This window comes from Peromyscus eremicus, unplaced genomic scaffold (assembly GCF_949786415.1).
Source record: "Peromyscus eremicus unplaced genomic scaffold, PerEre_H2_v1 PerEre#2#chrX_unloc_2, whole genome shotgun sequence".
In the NCBI taxonomy this organism is placed as follows: domain Eukaryota; kingdom Metazoa; phylum Chordata; class Mammalia; order Rodentia; family Cricetidae; genus Peromyscus; species Peromyscus eremicus.
In genome coordinates this window covers 1,889,558-1,900,570 of record NW_026734289.1, presented here as the reverse complement: position 1 = coordinate 1,900,570, position 11,013 = coordinate 1,889,558, and the positions used below count along the sequence as shown (strand labels likewise).

Here is an 11,013-nt window from a genome sequence, read left to right as displayed (position 1 = left end):
AGGCTTTAGTACAATGATCACATTCATATGTTTTCTCTCCACTATGTGTTCTTTTATGCAATTGAAGAACATTGTGGCGAGCAAAGGCTTTACCAAACTGATTACATTCATAGGGTTTCTCTCCAGTATGTGTTCTTTTATGCATTTGAAGAACACTGTTTTGAGCAAAGGCTTTACCACACTGATTACATTCATAGGGTTTCTCTCCAGTATGTGTTCTTGTGTGCATTTTGAAGATGACTGTAATGTACAAAGGCTTTATCACACTGATTACATTCATAGAGTTTCTCTTCAGTATGTGTTTTTCTTCTTTCTTTTTTCTTCTTTCAGAATATGAAAATTTATTATTATTGCATTTCCATTGTCAAAATTTAGGATCTTGGTCTTTCCTTCTCGCCTTTGTACAGGGCCAAATGGGACACATTGGCTACTTTAACAACCTTAAAGTGGACTCCAGAAATATCACCTACAGCATGACCTTTTTGACCAAATCCAGCAACCAGAACTTCATCGTTTTCCTCAGTGAAGTTCAAGCAGCCATCGTTGGGCACAAAAGCTGTGATCTTCTTGCCATTTTGGATGAGCTGCACCTTGACACACTAACTGATGGCAGAATTTTGCTGTTTGCCTTCAACCTCTACTTTTTCCAGCACAATTCCCTTGGCATGAGAGGCACCTCCAAACGGATTGGCCTTGAGGGCTGTGCCCAAGTGGGCTTTCTTGTATTGTTTATTGTGCCACTTCTGGTCCCGTCGGTGGCTGCGGAGCTTCCTGGCAGTATGGAGACCCTGACACTTGCCCATTTTTCCGGCACCACTGGCCCAAGAGAAAGAGAGCCAGTATGTGTTTTTCTATGCATTTCAAGATTATTGTGAAGTACAAAGGCTTTACCACACTGATTACATTCATAGGGTTTCTCTCCAGTATGTGTTCTTGTATGCCTTTGAAGACTACTATGATGTCTAAAGGCTTTAATACATTGATCACATTCATATGGTTTCTCTCCACTATGTGTTCTTTTATGCAATTGAAGAACACTGTTTTGAGCAAAGGCATTACCACATTGATTACATTCATAGGGTTTCGCTCCAGTGTGAGTTCTTTTATGCATTTGAAGAACACTGTTTTCAGCAAAGGCTTTACCACACTGATTACATTCATAGGGTTTCTCTCCAGTATGTGTTCTTGTGTGCCTTTGAAGATGACCATGCTGTACAAAGGCTTTACCACACTGATTACATTCATAGGGTTTCTCTCCAGTGTGAGTTCTTTTATGCATTTGAAGAACACTGTTTTGAGCAAAGGCTTTACCACACTGATTACATTCATAGGGTTTCTCTCCAGTATGTGTTCTTGTATGCCTTTGAAGACTACTATGATGTCTAAAGGCTTTAGTACATTGATCACATTCATATGGTTTCTCTCCACTATGTGTTCTTTTATGCAATTGAAGAACACTGTTTTGAGCAAAGGCTTTACCACATTGATTACATTCATAGGGTTTCTCTCCAGTGTGAGTTCTTTTATGCATTTGAAGAACACTGTTTTGAGCAAAGGCTTTACCACACTGATTACATTCATAGGGTTTCTCTCCAGTATGTGTTCTTGTGTGCCTTTGAAGATTACCATGCTGTACAAAGGCTTTACCACACTGATTACATTCATAGGGTTTCTCTCCAGTATGTGTTTTCTGATGCCTTTTAAGATTACCATATTGTGCAAAGGCTTTAGCACATTGATTGCATTCATATTGTTTCTCTCCCTTTTGCCTTCTTTCATGCCTACAAGAATAATTTAAAAATGTAAAACTTTATCACAATTATTACACTGTTACATCTTTATTTCTCTAAGAATTAATTTTTCAGTTTGTTGTACATGTAAAAAGGAATCAAATCTTAAGGTGTTATCACTTTGCTTAGACTCATGTTTTTGCTCTTCAATAAGGATTATTTTCCACATTTGGAGATGCCTGTTAAGGTAAGAACCTTTATTACAGGACTCATATTTATGGCATATTTTTTCTCAAGGAGATTTTTTCATATATATGAAAAGAACTGGAAGAATTCAGACTTTCACCCCACTTATTTCATCCATATATTTTCCTATACTGTGAATCCTACCATATTTGCAAAGTGAACCAGCGAAGACAGAAGTATTACATCTTCCCACTACTCATAGGGCTTTTCTTCAGTTTGATTGCTGATGTATTCTTTTTTGAGTTGGGAACCCAATTACATGTAAACTTGAATCACATTTAGCAAGTCTACTCAACATGGGACCACTACTCAACTTATAATTGTTTCGAGATGGACAAGGATACATTTCTTCTTTCCATATCCCTATGTTCATATGGCTTGTATCCAGAGTGACATATGATATTCCTAGTAAATGAAGAATAACAAATACAAGGTTTCTACAATGCCTCCAAACAGTTTGATATTTTGTTCCTCAGGGACATGTCCTATGGGTTGTAAGGATTCTCCACTACAATCCTCCCTTAACTCTTGAATCTAACAACCTATTTCATTAAACATAGCAGAGTCAGAACAACTAGAGAGTAACACTAGCTTTACTATAGACTACTTGTTTATTAGAATGTTTTGGACACAGACTTATTATATATTCAATGTGTATACCTTTGGTAGTCTGAGTGATATGAATCTAAATGAATTGGCAATTCTACAGCACAGCTCTGATAGATCTATGATTCCAATGCTGATTTCTGTTAAGGTATTGATTGCTTGTCTTTCTTCTAAAAAGAATGACCTGCCAACACAATTCACTTACCTGCCTTTCAGGTATATGGATTATGAACATCATGAATGTACTTTAAGCTGTGATTATTTACACTGCTGCATTTCTTTAAAACTTAACAGACATTAAAATATATCTGGGAGCACATTTGTATCAACTTTCACATGAAAATTACCTTTCATGTCGTTCAGAACTTGCACAATGTTCTTCAACTTCAAAATCTTCCCAATTGTATCCTAAAATATAGGATGAAAAAATGTATGAAATATCACAGAAATTTGTGCAAATTTTAACTTACTATCTTCAGTGATCCTTAGAACCATGCCTCATTCATCCTCATTCTCAATCAGAATTACTAAAGAGCATCAATAACCGAGAAACAGTTGTTGCCTTAATTTAAAATATGAAGGAAATTTTACCTATAGCAGTGAGGTTCATATATGTCTCCAGCATCACATCTTTATAAAGATTCTTCTGGGAAGGATTCAGCAATGCCCACTCCTCCTGAGTGAAGTTGACATGCACATCATCATAGGTCACGGCATCCTAAAATATGCCATACATAAGTATGCCATGCATATGTATAAAACAAAAGCATGATACTGACAACATTGTAAATGCATGCTTCTTTGACAATATAGTCATATAATTCTGGTGCTTCCCACACTTATTTTACAACCCAGACATAACAATATGATCAATTTATTTTAGAATGAAACAGAATAGGAGGTTTGCTTCTATTTTTTCTGAATGCTTTGAATGAGATATTACCTTGCAAGAAAAATGCCTATTAACAGACATATAGAGAAAAGCAAACACATCAGCAGTACTCAGTACACATCAGAGAAACTGTATGAATAGTAACTAACTACAAATAAAGATGAGTAAGCTTAGTGTGTTGGCTCATGCCTTTAATCCCAGAACTCAGAAAGCAGAGGCAGGTATATGTGTATTAGTCCAGTCTATGCAATCAGTTCCAGGACAGCAAGAAGTAAATATTAGGAACCTGTCTGCACTGCAAACATCAATCAAATGTACAAAAAAGATAGGATAAACTCAGAGACTTTTTTTAATGAAGTTGCTACAAAGAGTTAGGCATTCACTCCAGTTCTGTATTCATCTTCCAGAAACCTGAATTGCTCTAGTTTAAACTTTAGTTTCAAAAAATCTTACTAAAAAGAACTGTTTATTGAAACAGTTACAAATAGACAGATGATAACATTAGCAATATTGCCGTTGATTATAAATAATCAACACAGGGCAGGACAGATGACTCAGAAGTTAAGAGCTTTTGCTGTTCCTTCATATAGATGGGTTCAATTGCCAGGACTTAAATGGGGAAATCACACAACTGTTCATTATTTCAAGCTCATGGATTCTAAGACTCTCTTTTGACTACTGCTAGGGCCTCAAATATGTGTGGTGCATATCCATGTATACAGGCAAAATAATCATAATTATTACAAAAATCAAAGCAAACACAATGAGCAAGAGGAATGTCACACACATGTAATTTAAAGACTCAGAAGACCCAGGCACTATTACTGTCATGAATATTGCCATCCTGGGAAAGAGAATGATACCCTCTGCCAAATTTAAAAATTCAAGCTGGGGATAAAGCTCAGAAAAACAGCATAAGTTTGACATGTACAAAAATGTATACTCCAGGCCAATCACCCAATAATGTCTATTATAAAAAAACCTGGAATGTTGGCCAACCTTTAATGTAACCATGTAGAAGAAAGATTCAGGTAAATCTCAGAGTTTAAGGCCAGGCTGGTGTATAGAACTATGTTTAGGACAGTCAGAGTGACTCAGACAAAGTGTATCATCAGAAACAAATATAAAAACAGCAAAATTTAAAAAAATCATGCTAGAAAATGGCTTAGCATTGAATACTACTTTGTTTAATTGAATCTTATGTGATTTAGTAATACCATCTATAATGGTGGTAAAATCATGACAGTACAAGAATAAATGTGGTTGATTCATTTGAACCACAACATAATAGAAACCTAGAAAAGAAAATGAGTTAAGGCTATAGAGATACATGTCATACCCCACCCCCAATGAGATATTTCATCCAGAGAGGTTCTTCCTACTTAAGGTTCTGAAAACACCCCGAAGGAAGCTGCCAAGGAGAGACATATGTTCAAATACCTCATCCTATCTGGGATCTTTTCATACAGTCGACTAGATTCTGACCCATGTCACTATAGGCTCAGGATTATCCATGATCATTTAGCCACCTCAATAATCCTCAGAGTCTGCACCACTTCTACATTGTTCAAATGTCCAAAGTCTCTTTTGACACTCATGACAAATTCTTGACTGTGTCATCTTATAAAATCAGAAAACAATTTAAATCTTTCCAACAAATAAATGGCAGAGAAAACCCATTCCCATTCCAAAGGAGAGGAACTGAGACATAATGAGGAAAGATTGGATAAAGAGAAGACGGAAACTCAGCAGGGCAACCATCAAATCTAGTAGTTCTGTTTCAGACACATGGAGCTTCATTTTCAAAGGGCTTAGATGGCTCTCAACCCACAACTTCCCATACATCTCTCTCTTTGGTTACTTCCTCTCCATATATGCAGCTCTCCATGGAAGATATCTCATAGCTTAAGTATCTCAACATCTTATGGTCTCCAAATGCAACCCAGGCTGCATCCTCATAGTATCATGTAATGAACTTAGACAGTGTCCTCACTGGAGCTCTTACCATACCAAACACTCATGTCTACAACAGTGTTGACCTGAAAACCCAGACTAACAATGTATGAACTTAAATTTTGTATCATTCTGGTTTCTAGAACCAATTCACCATCAATGATTCTCCCCAATTTGGCTTCTAAGTTCTGATGGCCCCTACCATGCTTGGATCAGAGTTGCAGCAGGGTTTTTATAAAGTTCCTTCCTGGGACTGTTAATCACTTTGCCTAATCCCTCCATTAACTGATGGCATAGAAGAATGGATTCTTACCCTTAGGACACCTTGCTAGACTTCCAATGTAGAGCAAAAGCCTTCTTTATAATGGTTATAATCTTCCTGAAATTCTTGTCTCTGTTCAGCATTTGACTGTCTTCTGAAAACACATAGTCCTGTTTTTCTCTACAACCCACAGTCTTTTCATATATTTATGATCTACTTCTTAAATTTTTTCACTGTAATCTTGAATGAATCATAAATAATAGGCATCCAAGAGAGTCATTATTCCATCTAAGAAATCAGCCCCATTATTTTTTTAATGCTTCCTTACTCATTTTCTTGGGAACATGGCATAATAAGAAAGGTTAGGTGCCAAAATATCATACAAATGACCTCTATCTTAATTCCCACTGTAATCCTATGTCCTCTACCCCAACTGTTTACAGTACCTTCAACAGTACTTTATTCTAAATATTATAAGAATAACCAATTAATCTCTGTGTACAGCTTTCTATGTCCTTTGCCATTTAAATTTTGTTATCTTTAACATTCCTCCAAAAGTCATCATTCCCAGGACCTTTGAATAATAAAATCACTTTTGGTTTGTCACATTCTGTTATAACTTAAATTTTTCTTGCTCTGATTCAATTGTCTAAAAAAAAGCACCCCAGGTAAAGGATGTGCCTATTTGGCTCATTCTGTCAGATCACAATCCATCATTGTGGGAACTCAGGTTAGGAATTCAATCTAGCAACTGAAGGCAAAAATCATGAGGAATCTTCATTTCCTGGCTTTCTCTCTTACTTGGTCATTGTCTAATGCTTAGTTTACTGTCTTATCCAGTGCAGGCAAACTTTTTTAGGGATATTGCCCTGGAGGAGATGGGAATGTGGGGTGGGCTGGGGAGAAGACGGGGGGGGGGGTGGGAAGGGGGAGAACAAGGGAATCCGTGGCTGATATGTAAAATTAAATTAAATTATAAAATAAAATAAAAAAATAATCACACAACATAGATGGTATAATTGACAAAAGAGGACAGAGAGGCAGACATACAAATATAACATTGTCACTTGAACAAGAAATATTACATTCTAATAAAAATTCAAATCAAAGAAAACACTGACTAATACTTACTTTGTGCACTCCAGTTCTCGCCTTCACCAATAATAGAAAATGGGATCAGTGGTGGAAGACACCTTTAATTCCAGCACTCGAGAGGCAGGGCCAGGAAGATCTCTATGAGTTCAAAGCCAGACTGGTCTACAGAGTGAGATCCAGGACAGACACCAAAACTACATGGAAAAGCCTTGTCGCAAAAGACGAAAAAAAAAAATGGGTTGGGTGAGAAGGACTCTTCCACCAAAATTGGATAGACTTCCTTGAATTCTAATATTTCTACATTGTAGAAAATAGATTTGGCTCTTAAAGCTATATCATTCTCTGTTGGTAATGAAAAGGATGTCTGTTAGATCATTTAGAAATGATTTTCTTTCCTATGATTGAAGATTGGATGTAAGTCTGAATCAGAGTGGGAAAATGGAAAATTTTCAAACCAAATGAAAGGTAAAAGCCTTTTAAATAAATATTGTGTGATTTCTCTTCCATACCAAAAGCAAGCTGATTTCCTCTAATTGTTTTATAAGTCATAAGGGCCTTTGAAAACAAATCTAGCCATATTTTATGTGTATATTTGTATGTGTAAAAGAGCATATTTTCCATGTGTACAGATGACACAACAAAGAGCATATCAGATCCCCCGGATCTGGGAATATCAAATAGTTATAAGCCTAAAAACTTGCATGCTGGTATCTGAACTCCTCCAAGAAGAATACTTGCAGAGTGACATGCATAGTACTTTTTATCCAACAAACTGAAAGTCTTTCACAGATTAACCACAACAGAAACCTAAATAAGAAAATAAGAAAATGAATAATCCCTGGGAACCTAATGAATTGGTATTAAGACGTTGGGTATGGGATCAGGTAGGCTACCTACAGATTTTCCCCACTCTCTATTATCCAAGACCCAATACTCAGGGTCACCCCAAGGGCTGAAACAGAACTGCAGCTTCTCCTTTCCCTTTCCATGTCCCCTCTGGGTTCCAAAAACCATCCCCACCTACCCTTTTCTACTCACTTCATATCTGAGTCACATCACTCAAATGGGCAGACACTCCTGGCTCAATTATTTGCTACATCTTCCAGAATGCCAGTTAAAATGTCTGCATATCTATGACACGGTCACTTACCTTAGACCTTATTCTAAAAGTTGCCCTTACCACTGGAGTAGAATACCAGAGGCATCTTCCCCTCTGCCCTCTCCATGTCTTTTGTGGATCCCTTATATCAGCTCCTCTGCATTTATTTTCCCCCAGCTTCCAACACCACCAAGCCTTCTCCCTTGAACACAACATCCAAGAAGGCCAGGACAAAAGGCACTACTCACTCAACACATACTCTGAAACTCCAAAGAACAAAGAGAAACACAGAAACAAAAATCCAATCAAACCAAGATGATGTTAGAAACCAGCACCTAGACTTATAATCACCCCAAACCCAGATGCTGAGCATAAGAACATAGTAACAGTCAGGGCAACATGAAACCAACAGAGTTCAGCTATACTACCACAGTAGGCCCTCAATTTTCTTTTTTTAAAAGATTTATTTATTTTATATATACAGCATACATGACTGCATGCCAGAAGAGGGCACCAGATCTCATTATAGATGGTTGTGAGCCACCATGTGGTTGCTGGGAATTGAACTCAGGACCTCTGGAAGAGCAGTCATTGCTCTTAACCTCTGAGTCATCTCTCCAGGCCCCTAAATTTTCTAACATAGCAGAAATACAAGAAAAAGACCTTAAAACAAACTATATGGAGATGATAGAGGTCCTTAAAAAGAAAATAAATAAATACCTTAAATAAATTCATAAAAGCACAAACAGACAATTGGAGGAAATCAATAAATTCCTCCAAGAAAGCTAGAATAACACAAGCAATTGCAGTAAACCAATAAACAACTTAAATAAAGCCAAGATAAACCAACAAATAGTTGAAGGAAATAAAACTGTTTAAGACCTGAAAATGGAAATAGAAACAATAAAGAAAACAGAAACTGAAGGAATTCCAAAAATGAAAAATTTAGGACTACAAACAGTACAAAAAGTACAGAGGCAAGGTTCACCAATAGAATAGAGAGTTAGAAGAGAGAATCTCAGGAACTGGGGACACAGTAGAATAAATGGATACATCGGTCAAAAAAAATGTTAAATATAAAAATTACTTGATGCAAAACAACCAAAAAATCTGGGACATTATGCAGAGACCAAACTTATGAATGACAGGAATAGAAGAAAGAGAAAAAACCCAGCTCAAATGTCCAGAAAATATTTTCAATAAAATTATATAATAAATGTTTCCCAAGTTACAGAAGGTGCTGATGAAGGCACAAAGAAGCAAGCAAAACACCACATAAATTGGGTCAGAAAAGAAAGATCCCTTGGCACATAATAAGCAAACCAATAAACATACAGAACAAAGGAGAATATTAAAAGCTGCAAATGAAAAAAACCTAGTAACATACAAAGACAGACTTATGAAAATTACACCTGACTTATCAGTGAAGATTCAAAAATCCATAAGGACTTGGATACATTGATGCAGGCTTTAAGTAACCACAGATGCCATGCCAAATTACTGTATCCATAAAATTTTCAATTGCCATAAGTAAAGAAAATAAGATATTACAAGTTAAAGTCAAATTTAAGCAATATCTATGTATAAATCAAGTGTTACAGAAGGTACTAGAAGAAAAAATCCAACCCAAGAAAGCTAGCTACACACATGGAAACACAGTAAATAAATAATATCACATCAGCAAAAACAAAAGAAGGGAAATGGAAACACACACACAAACATACTCTCATTCACATGCTATCATCACCACCAATAACAAGTACAAAATTACAAATATTAATAATCATAATTCCTGATATTTCTCAATATCAATAGTTTCAATTCCTCAATGAAGATGCAAATTAACAGTATGGACTCAAAAACAAAATTCATCCTTCCACTGCATACAAGAAACACACTTCAACATCAAGGATAGATATTTGTTAAAGGTGAAGTCTGGATAAAAAATTTCAATCAATTGGAACTAAGAAGCAGGCTTCTGTAGCCATTTTAGTATGTACCAAAATAGATGTCAACCAAAAATTAATCAAAAGAGTTGGGGAAAAATACTCTATCTTCATCAAAGGACAATTCCACAAATATGACATTTCAATTGTTAAAATCTATGCCCCAAACACAAGGTCACCCACTTTTGTAAAAGAAACACTTATACAGATCAAATGACACATTGATTCTCACACAGTGTTTGATAATGGTAGACTTCAATACATCACTCTCACCAATGGACATGTCATCCAGATGAAAACCAGAGAAATATTGGATCTCATGGATTTTATAAACCATATGAATCTAATAGATACTTGAGAATATTCTACCCAAAGAAAAAGAATACACCTTATTCTCAGCACAACAAGGAATTCTCTCCAAAGTTGATGACACACTTGGACATAATTCAAGTCTCAACATATACAAGAAGATTGAAACAACTACCTGCATCCTATCAGACCACTATGGATTACAGCTACATATTAAAATCAAGCAAGCAAAAACAACAATCTTCCAAACTCATGGAAAATGAACCAATCTCCACTGAAGAAAATATGTCAAGACAAAAATAAAGAAGGAAATGAAAGACTTTCTAGAATTCAATGAAATAATACATAATGTATGCAAACTCAGGGGACACAACAGAAGTGCTGATATGAGGAAACTTCATAGCACTAAGAGCCTATATAAAGAAGTTCAAAGAATGAAGAGATCTTATATTAGCAACTTAACAGCACATATGAAAATACTAAAACAAAAATAAGTGAGCATACCTAAGAGGAGTAGACAGGAAGAAACTATCAAATTGAGCAAAAAAAAAAAATCAACAAAATAGAAACAAAGAAAAATACAAGGAGTCAATGAAGCACAGATTTGGTTCTGTGAGAAAATCAACAAGACATACAAATCCTATTTCAAACTAAAAGACACAGAGATAATATTCTAATTTACAAAATCAAAAACAAAACTGGCCCTTAAAAATCTGGAGATTGCAACAATCTGGAGGTAAACAGACTCTGGGGTTCCAATTTCAGCTATTCAATGAGTCATAGCCTCACTGCTTGATATCCTTGAGATCATTAAACTAATTAAGCACAGACTTCCAGTGTTGTGGTAAATATAAAGTGAATTAAAGAGCAATTGC

At 35.9% G+C, this 11,013-nt stretch overlaps 1 pseudogene; it reads right to left on the bottom strand.

Annotated features, from left to right (window-relative positions):
- Positions 1-371: 371 nt before the first annotated feature.
- On the bottom strand, positions 372-803 carry LOC131901080 (small ribosomal subunit protein uS12-like; annotated as a pseudogene).
- Positions 804-11,013: the final 10,210 nt, after the last annotated feature.